Source organism: Schistocerca piceifrons, chromosome 8 (genome assembly GCF_021461385.2).
Source record: "Schistocerca piceifrons isolate TAMUIC-IGC-003096 chromosome 8, iqSchPice1.1, whole genome shotgun sequence".
Lineage (NCBI taxonomy): Eukaryota > Metazoa > Arthropoda > Insecta > Orthoptera > Acrididae > Schistocerca > Schistocerca piceifrons.
The window spans coordinates 355,871,611-355,888,761 of NC_060145.1; the positions used below are offsets into that span (position 1 = coordinate 355,871,611).

The window sequence follows — 17,151 nt, forward strand, 5'->3', positions numbered from 1 at the left end:
CGCGGGCAAGTGCTCTACCAACTGAGCCACCCAAGCACGAGTCACGCCCCGTCCTCACAGCTTTAATTCCGCCAGTACCTGGTCTCCTACCTTCCAAACTTCACAGAAGCTCTCCTGCGAAGGTAGACTAGGTACTGGCGGAATTAAAGCTGTGAGGACGGGGCGTGAGTCGTGCTTGGGTGGCTCAGTTGGTAGAGCACTTGCCCACGAAAGGCAAAGGTCCCGAGTTCGAGTCTCGGTCCGGCACACAGTTTTAATCTGCCAGGAAGTTTCATATTCTGTCGTGTTCTTTATGTAAACGAGGTAGATAAAAACGACCATTTTTGGAAAACAGTCTCGCTTATTTGGCCTGTGTTACAGTTGCTGCGATACTCGAATGACTTATTTAGATTTATCTAACAGACAGTGACAAAAAAGACGCAACCAAATCGAGAAACCACACCAATCTTGGGTATTATTCGTACTAACAGCCTTTTCAGTATTATACAACGGCATTTTGATTTTTCATACAGCAAAATGACTGAGGAACTTCAATGGCATAACAGATTATTTCGCAAAAAGGAATGAATGCACGCCGTGTAAACCTATAGCAAGATCAGAGAGAAAAAAATTGCTGGGGCGTAAGGATAAGGCAATATATATTGTCTTGCTTGTCTCTTGTCTTTACTGGTTTTTTCTTTCCTATATTTAATTTTATGTCACACAAAAGAGAAAGTTATTAGCTAATAGGAAATAAAGAATGCAAATCTTCTGAGCAGTTATTATTCTTCCGGTCACAAATAATCCCAACCAGTATTAATTGTGAACTTAAAAAAAAAAATGGGCTTAGGAAGTCAAACCGGCCACCTGGGAGCAGGAGAGGCACCACAGGACTGTCGCGAATACAGGTTTGATGGCTTCCATTACAAAGTATACAGAGCGAAATACAGTGACGTACGATGGAAGAGTGCCGTGTGAAGAGATGTGGCACTGCACTTCGACACACTTAAGACCAAATAACATGTCTTACATTTCCTCGAACATACATGTTTTATGTATATCAAACTCTTCAAAAAGGTGTGCGCTACAAAATGAACATATTTTGGAAGAATCGTTTTTGTTAAATTTTTCACGTCCTATGTTCTATCTTAAACGCTCGTGTTGGGGGTCTCATCTATCAAGTTTTCGCCCCGTTCGGAAATATCGTAGGTCAGGGGCTGAGGGACATTAATATCGGGTGCGTCCACCCTACGCCTTTTGATTGCTACAATGGTAGGAATAGTTTCAACGAGGTGTCAGAATGTCTTGGAGGAATGGCATCCCATTCTTCCTCAACAGTCGAAGCCAAAACCAGTAATGATGTAGGGCGCTGGGGGTGGAGCGAAGTTTACGTTCCATCTCATCCCGAAGTTGTTCCATTGACTTCAGGTCGGGACTCGTCTCGGATCTGTTTGTCTACTGTACACCGTTCACAATGCTGTAAAATGTTTTCTGTCTTTCTGCATTTGGCATTTTCTTAAGCTCAATAAGTGGACCAGACAGTAACCATGGTAAACGCACCATAGCGTAACACCACCTCCACTCTGCTTCACCGTTGGCAATGCACACGACGGCAGATAAATTTCTCTAGGATCTTCCATCGAATTGCCACAGGGCATAGCGTGAGTCATCACTCCAAATCACTCCAGTCATCCACTGTCCATGGACGTCCCACTTCACACCACCTCAAGTATCTCTGAGCATTGACCACACAACCGAATGAAGAGATGCTCGACCGTTGTACCCTATTCTTTTTAATTCACTACGATCAGTCATTACGATAGCTGGACTGCTGGTAGCAATTTAGAACTCCCATATAGTTCTTTCCGCTGATTTCATGCGATTTTTTACAGCCGCCCTCCAAAATGCTCGGCGGTCCCTGTCCGTCGGTACATGTGGTTGCCTGATCTCGGTTTACAATCCACTTCAGAATCAAATCTCCAACAGCCGACTTGTGCAGCTTTAGAGGGATTGAAACGTCCCTGATGGATCTCCAGACCGACCCATTCTGCTGTTACAGATTACGTACTGACACCATTATACTCCCGACCTCAGGTCCGCCTCTAGCGACGTCTGGTGGTCAATTTCTAGATATATAGGGATGTCTAGATACTTTTGATCAGACGCTGCCTACTCATTCAAAAGCAGCTGGGTCATGTTTTCCATCTTATTTCCAAGATCAAAGTCCAGCACTAAACCGTGGTTACTCACGATAGGGTCGTTTGGTATAGGTCATAGATATCAATATAATTGTTAAATTTCCATTGCATGAATGGCTCACGCGATTATTACACATATTCTAGATTGGCTGTCGGATGTGGGTATTCGGCAAATTTGCTGGCAATCGAATCCGTTACTTTCTTACAGCTACAAGGATTTTGTTCCAGTTCACTACCGCGGCTGGAATAATTGCACAGCAGAAAATAAGGGAGTATCAGGATAGATGCTTTAACAGAGTGACGTAGAAAGTACTCAAGCATTTGGAAAAAAAGACGGTTGCATTGTTCAGTGAAGAATGACTTCTATACAGAAAGGGAGACATTGTCAGAATACAGCACCGTTCACTGTACAACAAAGGTTCTGCATGATGATTCATGGGAGTCGTTAAGAGAAATTTTAATCAGATTTTTCTTTTTTTTTTTAAAAAAAAAGGGTCTGTTCCTACCGCAAGCAAGGCAGTGAGTACAACAATCATTGCTTCTGACTATAGCCTGCTGCTGCCATGAATAACACATTAACACATTGTAAGACTAGTACCTCAGGCCGAACGAAGTGTTGATAAATTGTTAGGAAGACCAAGGGAGACGTAGCAAGGCTGGGGAACTAAACTACCGACATACGAACTTTATTTGGCTTGGCTGCGAGATCTGGAGATTTGGCGTTGCTGCAGCTACGGTGGCCGTGAATTACTAATAACATCGCGACGTAATTTGTGAATTTAATGTTCCTTAAAACAAGGCTTAATGCGCAGAGGAATGTTTGACTTCTTCTATTCGACGACATTTTCTAAAATACATGCGCACCAGTCTGTGTTGGAAACTAGACCAAAATGAATACCTTTGGTTAACGACTGTTGGACTAACTATCCATCACGTTTTCCTATACAGGACGACTCGTCTCCACCAAGACTTGATCCGTAGTGCAGGTAGATAGAGAGAGTGAGGTGAAGTGCGCTCGTATTTATGTTAGCTCGGTTTCCAAAACACGGAATATGGTAACAACCCTCTAGCGACGATGATGCCAGTGGCTATAGCCAGCTCCTGGACGCAGAAGGAACCATTAAACCGAACTGAGATGGCACCAAGTGTGCGTGGTGGAGGCGGATCTTAACAAAATAGAGACCTTCAAACTATACTACGGCTGCTTCTTACTAGCCGCCATCTTGCTGATTTTGATTAAACAGTTACAGGCTAATGCCACCAAACTAAAACTTTGCTTACGCTAACTCCTGTTCTTGCGTACGTAACTGATAGATCGTCTTGCTCATTCAGACATAATTAAGTATGTGAAATTCGATCATTCAGTGTTAATGAATATAAATGAATTTGTGTATTAACATTGAAATTATATGATTACTTTCCTTTGATTATTGCTGATTAAATAATACTATTGTTTAAGGGGCTCCGGAAAGGCTCAAAATCATGAAAAGTTCAATTTTTACTTTTTTGCGTTTTCTGAATCTGCAGACTATTACCTTTTAATAGATATATAATTTATTCAATTCCGAAGACTACAACTATTTTTAAATTTTTTTTGAAATGTGTTCTACATGGTCGTGACCCACTGTGGCGCTGTTAAACTGCTGTCAAATAGTGTTATTGTTAACGTCCGTGTTCATCAGGTACATTTTAGTGATGTGAGATAAAGTATGTGTTGTGGCTAACCTGTGATGGTTCAATATATATCGCTGGTGTGATTGTCGATTGTTTCATGTTTATTTACTCTGTCGTTATCTCGAAAATATTCGTAATTAATTCTGTTTCTTGAGTCTCTGTTTTGTTGAAGTATAATAATGAGTAAAAGTAAAGTTATTAGAAATCCTCTGAAGGCTTTTAAGAAAAGGAGAAATGTTGGAAAGCCAAAGGTATGTGTTATTACTGTAAACAATAAAGACGATAACCAAGTGAGTGAACCTAACCTCTCAAGTACACCTGCCCATAGCAGTCGAAGTGGGAAAGAAAATACTTCACAGAAGAAGCTTGGTTCAATGAGTGAAAACTATGAATGTTTTATGGGCGAATCGGATGTGAATGAAATATTTGATATGTCGGTTCTCAAAGGAATTTTTTCAAACTGTGTAAGATGTATTCATCTGGAACTCTCCATAATAAAGCACGTAGGACTTGCTAGTGAAATACAACTGAAATGTGATAAGTGTTCATACATGACCACCTTTTGGAACAGTGTTGCAGTAACTGCAACTGAAGAAAATGGTAGCAAAATCTACGAACACAACATTAGATTTGTTTATTTCTTGCGTTCAGTTGGTAAGGGTGCTACTGCAGGTGCAATTTTCTGTGGCATCATGAATCTTCCAAATCCCCCAACCAAGTTTACGACCTATAATAAATTAATAGGGTCTAAAGTAGAAGATGTCTGTATAGAATCTATGAAGAACGCTGTGGAAGAGGCAGTAATGGAAAATAATGGTAGCAGAGATTTGACTGCAGCGTTCGATGGTACCTGGCATAAACGGGGACACACATCTCTTCATGGTGTAGTATCTGCCACCAGTATGTATACAGGGAAAGTTTTAGATGTAGCAGTAATATCAAAGTATTGTAGATGTCCACAAAAATATAAAGGTACACATGGAAATAATTGCAAAGCTAACTATAGTGGCAGTAGTGGAGGAATGGAAGTGGCTGGTGTTGCCAGTATATTCCAGCGTTCTGAGGCGTGTGATAAAGTGCGATATGTTAATTACCTTGGTGACGGTGATTCTAAAAGTTTCAGACATGTTCAAGGACTGAAGCCCTATGGTGATGATGTTGTAGTGCAGAAATTTGAGTGTATTGGACACGTACAGAAGCGAATGGGAACAAGACTTCGGCGACTGAAAGCTTCGTACAAAAAACAAAAACTCAGTGATGGTAAAGGGTTGGATGGGAAGGGAAGGTTAACTGACAGTGTAATTGACAAAATACAGAACTATTATGGAATGGCTATTAGGCAAAATACACAAAGTGTCGACGAAATGAAGAAGGCTGTTTGGGCTCTTTTTTTTCATACTTCTTCAACCGATGAAAATCCCCAACATTGCTTGTGTCCCAAAGAAGAAGACAGTTGGTGTAAATATAACAAAGGATTGCTAACTGGTGAAGTGTACACTCATAAGCATAGTCTGCCTCATGCAATAATGGAGGTGATAAAACCTATTTACAGAGACTTAGCAGCACCTGAACTGTTGAAAAAGTGTATTCACGGAAAAACTCAAAACCCCAATGAAAGTGTAAATAGTGTTATATGGTCGAGAATCCCCAAGACTGTATTTGTTGGAATAGAAACACTTCACTTTGGTGTGTATCACGCTGTTGCGACTTTCAATGATGGCAACATTGTAAGGTGCAAGGTATTTAGAAATATGGGAATGAAGATAGGTTCTAACATGGTACGAGCGATGCTTGCTTTAGACAAGGAACGCCTTCGGGCTGCAGACAGGGCTGTAAAGAGTCTAGAAATACAAGCAAGAGTAAACAGGAGGAGGAACAAGAGGAAGCTGGAGGAGGAGTTTGCAGAGGATGAAGATAATCCATCCTATGGACCTGGAATGCGCTAAAAAGTTAATCCAATCTTTGTCGCTCGATTCCCAAAACTTTTATTTTCTCATACTAATTACATGTTTTCTAAGGATCTTCCAAACATATTTGTTTCAAACTTTCAGTAAATGTTACACAGTACCTTCTGCATAATTTAACACAGCCTTTTTCCAAAAAACTGTATATTTTTGAATATATAAATAAAAAATTGCAAAAAAATGTTGTGAATTTTCATTACAATTGAAAAAAACATCTTTAATAACTGAACTAAAATTTTGTAAATTCCCTGTGTTAAGTTGTAGCTCATATTCCAATAAATAATCTGTAAAAAGTTCAACTTCCTAACTCAAATACTTTGTGAGGAAAGATGTAATTTGTAAGCGTTATTTTAACATTGCAAGTATAGGGCGTTCCGGAGCCCCTTAAGGGAAGCTCTCGATGTCTGAGGTGCACTCTGTCTGGACTTTCAGTGGTACAACACGCAAAATTTATCCTTTTCCCATATGTTTCAGTTGTGGAATAAAACGCAGTCTTCATATTCTTAAGGTGTGCCGTATTTATGGGCTGTATGTGACAGCAATAGAGCTGCTCCCAACATTGCTGCAATGTGGCTTCAATTTACGGCAGTACTGCCATGTGGCCTTACAATACTGGTATAGGCTGTCGCAGCTGGTTGGTGAGGCGAGTGCGTGGTTTTGCCGATGTCGGAGGCGTGGAGTGGAGAACGTTCGTATTTCCAGGCCACATCTACTTTTACCCTTGTCTGTAAATTCTGCCCCTCTCACCCTACATTCCTGACTACATCTGTCTGTCTGTCCGTCTCTCTCTAGCTTCCTGTTTCTTTCGTTGACAGCGCTGCAGTGCCGAGATGTGAAATACTAACACGTGCTTTCTCCTGAGTTCGATATTCGTTGCTCGTATGTCAAGGTAGTCGATTTCTTTGTGTCCTACACGAATGTAGAAATGGATAAATGTGAGAACGTAATTTTCATACGTATGACACCGTACATCTACGGACAGAGCTATGGGACATGTAAACAGATACACACTGAACAGCCAAAGAAACTGGCACAACTGCCTAATATCATGTAGGACCCCATCGAGAACGCAGAAGTGCCGCAACACGACATGGCATGGACTCGACTAATGTCTGAAGTAGTGCTGGAGGGATGTGACACCATGAATCCTGCAGGGCTCCCAACAAATCATCTGAATAACACGTTGCAAGGCTTCCCATATATGGTCAATAATCTTCGTGTCTGGGGAGTTTAGTGGCCAGCGGATGTTTTTAAACTCGGAAGAGTGTTTCTGGAGACACTATATAGCAATTCTGGACGTGTGGGATGTCGGATGGTCTTGCTGGAACAGCCCAAGTCCGTCGGAATGCACAATGGACATGAATAGATGCAGGTGATCAGACTGGATGCTTACGTACGTGTCACCTGTCAGAATCGTATCTCGACATATGAGGGGTCCCATATCACTCCAACTGCACACGTCCCACACCATTACAGAACCTCCAACAGCTTGAACAGTTCCCTGCTGACATGCAGGATCCATGGATTCATGAGGTTGTCTCCATACCCGTACACGTCCATCCGTTCGATACAATTTGAAACGAGACTCGTCCGACCACGCAACGTGTTTCCAATCATCAACAGTCCAGTGTCGGTGTTGACGGGCTCAGGCGAGCCGTAAAGCTTTGTGTCGTGCAGTCATCAAGGGAACACGAGTGGGCCTTCGGCTCCGAAAGTCCGTATCGATGATGTTTCATTGAATGGTTCGCACGCCGACACTTGTCGGTACCCCAGCACTGAAATCTGGCGTAATTTGCGGAAGGTTTGCTCCTCTGTCACGTTGAACGATTCTCTTCAGTCGTCGTTGGTCCTGTTCTTGCGAGATCTTTTTCCGACCTCAGCAATGTCGAATACCCGATGTTTCACCGTGTTCCTGATACTCACGGTACAGTCGTGAGTTGGTTGTATGGGAAAATCACCACTTCGTCACTCCCTCAGAGATGTTGTGTGCCGTCACTCGGCGCCGACTATAACACCACGTTCAGACTCACATAAATCTTGATAACCCGCGATCGTAGAAGCAGTAACTGATTTAACAACTGTGTCAGACACTTGTGTCTTATATAGGCGCTGCCGACCGCAGGCCATGCTGCTCATTTATGTAGTGCATGCGTAAGTTCAGATTGTGAATACCAGACGATACATGACTGGTGTTTGTTAGAGTAGCTTGTAACTTAATTTGCTATTTGACTATTTTAAGGTATTTTCTTTAAAACTTTCGTGATTCTGCGGTATGAATTTTACAGCCCTATGTATTTAGCAGCGTAAAGTTTTTCAATTAATTTCGTTAAATTAAATTCATTAAATTATATCCTCCTGTATGTTAAAGTCTTGGAATAGCCAAACAGAACTGATAAGTGACGCATCAGTCTGCATTTGGACATTTTATTCTCACACAGCAGGTCCAAAACCCGATAGTGAAAGGTCATGAATGCTTTATTGCTTACGCAGTACCGTTATATTTGTCGTCATTGGGTGACAATAAGTAGAATTACCATTATACCAAATGACGTTTTATAACTGAAAGGGCCGTGAAGGATAAATAAAGACACGAATACTAAAGGCACTGATAGTGTCTAATATTACTTTGCAATATAAATGTTAATTAACCAAATTCATTTATGAGGCACGTAAGAGTACATGGTTCTTAGCTGTTGTCGATGAGGTGTAAACAACAATGATCATTAATAATGGAACCAGCAAGAATAGCTGTGAACGGTGACCCAGTATCGTAATTCGATGAACTTTGTAGATGGAACTTAAGTCAATAATGTCAATACTATAAAAAACAAATAACAGGCCATACTGCTCACTGATGTAGTGCATGCGTAATTTCAGATTGTGAATACCAGACTATACATGATTAGTATTTGTTCGACTAGCGTGTAACTTAATTTGCTATTTGAATATTTTAAAGTATTTTCTTTAAAAACTTTCGTGGTTCTGCCCTATGTATTTAACAGTAGACAGTGTGCTGTTGTTGTTTGATAAGTAATTAACCGTTACCAGACTGTGCTATTCAACCCGTCCGTGATAAAACATGACACTCGAATAAGTTTTTTCCCTCTCGACTGTTTTCCTTGTGCTACAAGTCATCAGTCTTCATCCCCCACTTTATACCACCTCTTGTTACTAACATACATGGTGTATGATATCTATCATTTGCAAATATAACTAGTTGAAGATATGCGGTGACAGAAGGGAAGATCGGCGATTATATAGTTTATAGTGGTATACACAGAACACGTCAGAGCGGGTAACATGACCCGACCTGTGGAATGACGATCAACGTATTCGACATTGTTCTGACATATCTGTAACATCCTCTGAAACAGTTCTAATCTAATGCCAGAAAATTGAGAAGGAAATATTGTTTTATGTGTTAAGCATCCTTATTTCGACTTAGATGCATCTTTCACAGATAAAATAAAAATGAATTCTAAATTCAATAGCTGATCGCATAGTGGTCTTACAATAACAAATTGATGAATACGAATATCATCTGCACTATTGTGCTACACACATCTGTTTCAGATTAATTAATTTGGTACTTTTTGTTTTCCAGGTCTACTTCACCTGCCGCACTGCAAGCTTCTTCTGGGACTGAGGTAAGTCTCTCAAACTTTTCTTGTAGTCTGCCGTTACTGGACATAATTAGAATATTTTTTTTCATGTGATAACTACCACATGCGAAATATTGCTGTTTCATGTCTTGGAAAACCATCTTCAGTCACTCAGTTCTACTGGATTACAGGAAACTCCAGCAGGGTTTCATAAATGTAATACAATACAGTTATCATAGCGCCTGGAACTAATGCAAATAATGTTGACCAATTATCTCGCGTATGTTGCCACCTACAGGAGAAACACATATTTCTTGTCGTGTAATACATAATCAGTTGTTCTTCCCGTGAACCATACGCGACTGGAACAGGAAAGGGAGGTAATGACAGTGGCACGTAAAGTGCCCTCCGTCACACACCGTTCGGTGGCTTGCGGAGTATAAATGTAGATGTAGATCATAATATTATTCACCGTATGTTTCATTGTTCCATTAATTTTGTTCCCGAACGTAAGCACTGTGGACACAATAACATTTGCAGTGTATTGGTGCACGTATTAAAATATGTACACATCTATTAATTGTTAATATTCTACGTTGCAACGTAACGTACTAAAACTTTTTTATTGTTTTAAAGGAAACGCGAAACTGTTATGTTGCTTTGTAGTTAAGTGTTCTTGTTTTGCTGCTGTTACAAGTACTCTTCTGCCCTTATAAATATAGGGCAGTGCAGCTTTTTATTAGCCACTGCGTACCTGCATTATTAAAGTTCTATGGCTATCAAAGCGGTTGCAGCATCCACTACGGATGATTAATGTGTCGAACAAAGCGAAGTAATACGTACATGAATCCGACAAACGTTATCGATAGATCTCAGTAGTTTAGTGTTCAACAATCGTCATGCAGTCGAATATTTTTCAGGCTAGCGTAGCGCTATGGAAGAGGAACACCATGGCATTTAAGTACTTTATATCCTCTTGTTCACCTTCTTTGCACAATAATTTTCTATAGAAATGATAAAAGCTTCTTTGGGTAAATCACTATACCATACCCATTGTGGATGCTGAACTGCAGCTGTGATTTAGCTTAGCGATTTATTTGGATGTAACATGCAACCACTCCCGTTTTTTTTCTTTTTTAAATTTTAATACGATTTATTTTCTGTTCCATTAACCAATTTTCAGGTTACTCATCATCAAATGGAGTTATTTCAGGGACATTACCATGTGCAAACAGACGCTATGGTCCTGGTTCTAGCGGAAATAACAGAAATTTAGTTACCGATGACGAAAGGGTTATTAAGCGAAAAGGTTGGTGTGTTTTTAGGATACTTACATTAAATTCGTTCTGATTGTGTGTATTTTGTAGTTATTCACACTCAAACATTGTATGTAGATGCACTTGATTTAACACTTTTTCGCCGAAAGAAAACGCTAAACGTAAGTACAAGGAATATGAATATGATAGCTGTTACGCTTTACCACTTTGCGATCTCTGAACTGTGTTGCATTATAGAGTAAACGTAGATACTGGATATAAGTGAATATTGCAAGCTGGGTGTGTGTTCGTATGTTAACAGTATACATGTAATGTGGAACAAAACATTGCGCAAACGATAAATAAATAGTATCAAATATTTACTAAATAAGTAAACAGTGAATAACTTACTACCGTATGTTACAGAGGGTTTTTTCGTGGGGCCATGGCAATATAAACAATAATGAGCAAAACACTTACGAGAAATAGATTGACGTAGTTGTAACATGAATCAGAGAGTAATAATTACGCAGGAGGATGAGTATGTCTTTTCTGTTTGGGTGGCAGGATGTTTTGGAAATTCCGGAAGAAAAATTATCTTCAGTTAACGGCCAGCTGTCGCAAAAGACCGTCTGGCAGATTTTAGAATTTAAAATGGAGTTTACCACATGTTGTGTTCAAAGTAATTTAATATTGTACCTTGAATCAGGCCCATTCCCTTTCGCGCCACTAACTAGGCATATAACACATTTTAAAATCATAGACAAGTGATATGCATCATTTTCAATTCTAAAATCGGCCAAATTATGACATATTCTCAGAAATTGTTGCAGCATAATAAAGATTTTAGCAGCTTTGTGGTGATGTACATAAAAAATTTCTCCTTGTAGAGATTTTGTTTCTCAGTATCTTCCCATAGGCTTCTCGCTCGATATCGAGGACAAATACAACCTCTGTGAGGTCCGACAACAAGCTGTACAGCATGAATTTTACGGTCGTTTATTTCTGAGCGCGCACCAGCTCCACAGTAGTTAATTTAGACTCTTCCGATGTTGTGGTCGACCGGGAATACTAGTTAAAAAAAATATCAACGTGCACGAAAGAAAGGCCAGTACTGAACTGAATTTGCGCCCGGGTTCCCGGGTTCGATTCCCGGCGGGGTCAGGGATTTTCTCTGCCTCGTGATGACTGGGTGTTGTGTGATGTCCTTAGGTTAGTTAGGTTTAAGTAGTTCTAAGTTCTAGGGGACTGATGACCATAGCTGTTAAGTCCCATAGTGCTCAGAGCCACTTGAACCATTTTTTTGAACTGAATTTATGGTCGCGCGACGGAAGGATACTGAACAGTAATTCACATACAGGGAATGCCATGCAACAGTGAGAATCCTGTGGCTTATTTCGTTTCAGTAATTCAGTAATACCTTTCGACGAACTATATAATAACGTAATAGTGCCATCGCAATCCATTGTGCATAATGAACTTCACCCAGCGGATCATCAAGTAGAATTAATGATTAAACAATCCACCATTGACAAGGAGAGAAGTAATTATCAACAAAGTGAGTAACGAGAAGGAAGCTCACAACATCCATCTCAGATACAGCGCAGGAATAGATAATTGCCATCCACACTTGGGTAGGTCGGTATGTGCGGAGTAGAAATAGAGAAGAGGATTTGTTCAATTTATGCTGCGTTTGGGAAACACGCTCGTTGCACGCATGACGTGTGGGCTGTTGTCATTTCCGCGTCGCTACACGGATTTGATACGTAGACCTTCTACAGTAAGAGCAACAAGAAACTTTCCCGTCACGACCCGCAAAAACTTTTATGAACACATTGGAGAACGGCGTCACTGTCATCCAAGTTCTAGAAAGACCGCTACTCAGCAGTACTGAAGCCACTCAACTAGAACCTCAACTGAGATGATTGAAATAATTCTACTTATGAACGATTCCTCGCCAGCTGCTCTACAGTGGACTGTGCTTTTGTTCGAGACTGCGCAGATCCCACATCAGGCGATACAAGGAACAATTTAAACAAGTAATGAAGTGCACAAGCATCAGCTCATTCAACTAAGTGGAATTACCGAAAGATCGCCAGTGCCAGCGCCGTAGAGTTGATGGTATGCGGGGAATCGCCTCTGACTTGAAGGCAAGCGACGAACTCAGGAGCAGACTATCATAGTCTTCTCTTTCCATTCGACGCATAAAATATAAACATATTAAAATTGCTACACCAAGAAGAAATACAGATGATAAACGGGTATTCATTGGACAAATAAAACTGACAAGTGATTACATTTTTACGCAATTTGGGTGCACGGATCCTGAGAAATCAGTACCCAGAACAACCACCTCTGGCCGTAATAACGGCCTTGATGCGCCTGGGCGTTGAGTCAAACAGAGCTTGGATGGCGTGTACAGGTACAGCTGCCCACGCAGCTTCAACACGATACCACAGTTCACCAAGAGTAGTGACTGGCGTATAGTGACGAGCCAGTTACTCGGCCACAATTGACCAACCGTTTTTAGTTGGTGAGAGATCTGGAGAATGCGCTGACCAGGGCAGCAGGCGAACATTTGCTGTATTCAGAAAGGCCCTTACAGGACCTGCAACATGCGGTCGTGCATTATCCTGCTGAAATGTAGAGTTTCTCAGGGATCGAATGAAGGGTAGAGCCACGGGTCGTAACACATCTGAAATGTAACGTCCACTGTTCACAGTGCGGTCAATGCGAACAAGAGGTGACCGAGACGTGTAACCAATGGCACCCCATACCATCACGCCGGGTGATACGCCAGTATGGCGTTGACGAATACACGCTTCCAATGTGCGTTTACCGCGATGTCGCCAAACTCGGATGCTACCATCATGATGCTGTAAACAGAACCTGGATTCATCCGAAAAAATGACGTTTTGCCATTGGTACACCCAGGTTCGTCGTTGAGTACACCATTGCAGGCGCTCCTGTATGTGATGCAGCGTCAAGGGTAACCGCAGCCATGATTTCCGAGCTGATAGTCCATGTTGCTGCAAACGTCGTCAACTGTTCGTGCAGATGGTTGTTGTCTTGCAAACGTCCCCATCTGTTGACTCAGGGATCGAGACGTGGCAGCACGATCCGTTACAGCCATGCGGATAAGATGCCTATCATCGCGACTGCTAGTGATAAGAGGCCGGTGGGATCCAGCACGCCGTTCCGTATTACCCGTGAACCCACCGATTCCATGTTCTGCTAACAGTCATTGGATCTCGACCAACGCGAGCAGCAATGTCGCGATACGATAAACCGCAATCGCGATAGGCTACAATCCGCCCTTTATCAGAGTCGGAAGCGTGATGGTACGCATTTCTCCTCCTTACACGAGACATCACAACAACGTTTCACCAGGCAACGCCTGTCAACTGCTGTTTGTGTATGAGAAATCTGTTGGAAACTTCCCTCATGTCAGCACGTTGTAGGCGTCGCCACCGGCGCCCTCCTTGTGTGAATGATCTGAAAAACTGATCATTTGCATATCACAGCGTCTTCTTCCTGTCGGTTAAATTTCGCGTCTGTAGCACGTCATCTTCGTGGTGTAGCAATTTTAATGGCCAGAAGTATATGGTGTTTGTTCTTTCCTTTCGAATGTGGTGGACAAGGGACTCTACGTCAGTAGTGTGACAAGTCGGGAATTCGGTCCGAGCTCAGAGCGTGCTCGAATAACCAAAGCAATTAAGGTGAACGCGAGCCTAAAGAGGGAAATCCGTCCTGCCGAAATTTTCGCTAATTGCCATTGAATTCATTTCATTGCCTATTTGCGGCCGATGTCAGAGTTTATTTCATTTCATCATAATCTTACGTAATGCACAGTCGGATTGTATTGGCATGCGACACACGCACACGACACAAAATAAACAAAAGGAGGAAGGGAGTCCCATATGTTGCAACCACTGCCGGCGATATCCAGCATTAAAAAACAACGACCGTAAACAACAACCGTTCTGGTTTTCGCTACGAGACATTGTCCTCTTGCGAATCTAGTCCCTTTCCAAACAAGCCCAGGAAAACATTTACTCAGATATTCCAGTTTAGCCATTTCTAATAGCTAACATTAGATCGAAAGTTTCACACACTAGCCTAGTATGCCGTGGGAAAACACTCATTACAGCTTTCACGCACATTGTGCCTAGTTGTCCCAACTAATCGTAATGCACGTTGCTTTACAGATTTTCTGTATCAAACAGAAACATCTGTTAGCTAGACGCCGATTGTTTGAAATGATTGCAGGCAATTACTACGTGACGATCCTTTGCACTTCAGATCGTGACCAGACAATGGAGCCTGTTGCATAGCAAACTACACGATTGCAGATGCAGGCGGCCACATTCACAGCGCAGATGGCTGCGCCGGGAGAAAATCTATGCTGTTTATCATCTCTCAGCATACGTGAAACAACACGTCTTCCTTACGAAACTTTATCTATATCTGCGTGTACACACCATCGTTCAGTGTGTTGTAGAGGGCACTTCGTACAAATATTAGCGACGGACTCTTTCTCTCTAATCTTATTCGCATGGTGCCCATACGAGATATACGATTGCAGCAGCAGAATTGTCACCTCTGTTACGAAGATTTTCATTTAAATTCTGTGAAAATACCGACCTGTTTCAGTCCCGTCAGCGCGTGTCTGAATTCTTTCGATATGCCTGCTGTCTTGCATACTTCACAAAAAGTCCAGTCACTCGAATAATATTTTGGAACTGGCCGTGTCAGCGACTGCGTGTCATTTTCTTTACTGATGCTGTGCACTTTTTCAGAAGGCCTCCAGCAAACCCAAGGATCTCATTTGCCTTGATTAGTACGGTTTTCATATACACTCTAAAAAAAAAAAAAAAAAAAAAAAAAACTGTGCAACACGAAGGAATTATCTAAATAGATGCGATGTACATGTACAAACAAATAATTACAATTTCAGGAAAATTATATGATTTTTTTTTCAAGAGAGTGAGCTTCATTAATTCAGCAAATCAATGAAGCGCTGGTCCACATCTGGTCCTTATTAAATCAGTTATTCGGCTTGGTGTTGATTGATAGAGTCGTTAAATGTCCTCCTGAGGAGTATCGTGCAAATTCTGATCCATTAGCGCGTTAGATCGCCAAAATGCAGAGCTGGTTTGATGTTACTGCCCACAATGCTCCAAATGTTCTTAGTTGGTGAGAGATACGGCGATCTTGCTGGTCGAGGTATGGTTTGGCAAGTACGAAGATAAGATAGAAAATCTCGCAGTGTACGGCCGGGCATTATCTTGTTGAAATTTTAGCCCAGGATGGCTTGCCATAAATGAAAACAAAACGGAGCGTAGAATATTGTCGTCGTTCCACTGTGTTGTAAAGGTGCCGCGGATGACAACCGAAGGCGTGCTATATGAAATGAAACGGCACTCCCGACCACAACTCCTGGTTGTCGGGTCGTGTGATGGGCGGCAGTCTGTTCGAACGTTACATTGTTATCTATTCATTTGCATCATCTGCAAAATAATTATTTGTGGAAATATCAGATGCGATCTTACTTTGTAAAATAGATGCAACTATTAAATTATTCTTTCTTTCGGAAAAAGGAAACTTTTGAAATCCGAAAAAACTGTGGCAGTTTAAGATTGTTTGTTCGTTTAACATCTTTTCCGAAAATTTTTCTCTGTGTAACAGTACTACTAACTGTCCTAGCAGTTCAAGGTTTCTACTATTATTTTCTGTGTGGAGTGCAGTTATGCTGTTGTGTTTGTCATTTAGTGTTTGACTGTTCAGTCACATATGGTTAGCTACCGAGGATATATCAAGTTAGTTGAGCCTGGAAGTATCAGTGTGCTATTTGTAGCGTGTGTGTAAGGTTCATCCTGTTTCGCTTATATAGAACGTAAGGCAGCTGTCCCATGTATTTTACATATTCCTCTGAGTTCTGTTATGGCGTGTTAATATTTACTGTTTGAGGCAAGTAGTGGTCAAGTTTGTTGTTTGTGGAGAAATACATTTTAATTTCTGTCTCTAAATATATACGTACAGTATCACAAAAATTGCACACTTATTTAGAAACCTCCAGCACTCGGAATATATCGCGTAGTGAAATGAAGTCATATAGTAGTGTTACGCAATTTTGTTTAGAAGACAAATTCCTTTTTGCAGGTAATTCTCCTTCTCCATCACAGACCTGATATCATCTGCGTATAAAACACAATTTAGGGTAGTCTCTCTGTCTCCTCAAATATCTGCAAGAAACTTTGTTTTCCATTCACGTCGCAAAGTGACAAGTATTGACAGTCTGTATTACGAGGGGTATTCAGTCAGTAATGTACAACTTATATTCAGAAAATTTAACTTGAAAAATGGAGAATTGGTTGTGGGACGTCGTGGAATATTTCCGCGTCAACCTGTATACAGTTTCATGAAATTCCGGTTGATGGTGGGGCAAGAAGTAGCCTTCAAAATGGCTTCATAACGG

General features: G+C 41.3%; 1 protein-coding gene across 1 annotated transcript in view; it reads left to right on the forward strand.

Annotated features, from left to right (window-relative positions):
• The window catches only part of LOC124712346 (extracellular serine/threonine protein kinase four-jointed), a 1,321,952-nt gene that overhangs the window by 573,470 nt on the left and 731,331 nt on the right, over positions 1–17,151 (forward strand). Inside the window, exon 4 of the mRNA XM_047242642.1 lies at positions 9,420–9,462. The gene's annotated coding sequence lies outside the window, so the exon portion shown is untranslated. The remainder of the gene's footprint in view (positions 1–9,419; positions 9,463–17,151) is intronic.